A 1,170-nucleotide genomic window follows, 5' to 3' on the forward strand; every position below is an offset into this window, starting at 1 on the left:
TGGTGACGGCGGTCACGTGGAGACCTTTTACGAGCATGTGCAGACTTCTCAAAGATGTATGGTGATCTCTCCCGATGGACAGGACTTCTATCCCGGTGTTCATAGTACCTAGACCGGTCATGTGGGTCCCAATCAGATCGTGCAGGGCTGTGTCCATGCCTGTCTGAAAAAGCCTTGGCAGGGAAAGGTGCGTCTTGATGCTTTCTAGGATACTTTTCCAGAGGTGAAGTTTTTGATGAATATGAATCTTTGTACGGCCTCTCAGCAGAATGCCGTGAATAGTGGTCTGAGTGAAGAGAGCGAGAACAATCATCTGAAAGCTTTCTACATTTTGAGCTCCCATAATCCCCATAATCAGTATAGGAGTGTTTGCGCTCAATGCTATCTGGTTCAGCTCCATGTCGCTTCAATCTGTTCACAGTAGAAGAGTACTCCTTTACAAGATTACTGGGATTGTTGTATTCATTCTTGTGTAAATTTTCCTCTATTACAATTTTAGAACTGATTCTTGTAGCCCTGTCATGCCCACTTCTGAAGTCTCTCCGGTGGTAGATATCTTCATTTGCAAACCTTCCACCAGGCGGGGTACGTTCATAATCATATTCATATTTCCACGTTTTATCTCTGTCTACTCCATTCCTACGAGATCTGTTGTAACTATGATCATCCATTTTTTGCCATCTGTCTGGGATGAATTCCCCTTTTTCAATTTCATCACTGGGATCTCTCCACGATCTGAAGTCTCTTTCTTCCTTATCTCCTTTCCAGTTCTTATCTGCGGAAAAATCCCTTCTCTCCACATACCCTTTATGATATTTTAGATAACTGAACTCACCCTTGGAAGGTTCATCTTTCTTCCAAGTCTCCCCAATAATCTCGCCCTTTTCGATCTCACTCCTCTGCAATGACCTTACTGGCGAGATTTCACCATTCTCCAAATCCCCAGGAGGCTTCAACGTACCTAATTCACCCTCTTCCACTTCATCCTTAAACCCAGAATCTCCACCGTTCTCAACTTCTTTATTCTCACTACTAGTTCCTCCTTTAAATTCACTCTTCACCTCCTGCTCTTTCGGCTGCAACTGTGACTCCACAGGGAGTTGCACTACCTGCGTCGTCTGTTCTTTCGACAGAACCTCTCCTTGTTTCTGCGGCTGTTTGAGCCTCCTC

The sequence above is a fragment of the Camelina sativa genome, chromosome 10 (genome assembly GCF_000633955.1).
Source record: "Camelina sativa cultivar DH55 chromosome 10, Cs, whole genome shotgun sequence".
Classification (NCBI taxonomy): domain Eukaryota; kingdom Viridiplantae; phylum Streptophyta; class Magnoliopsida; order Brassicales; family Brassicaceae; genus Camelina; species Camelina sativa.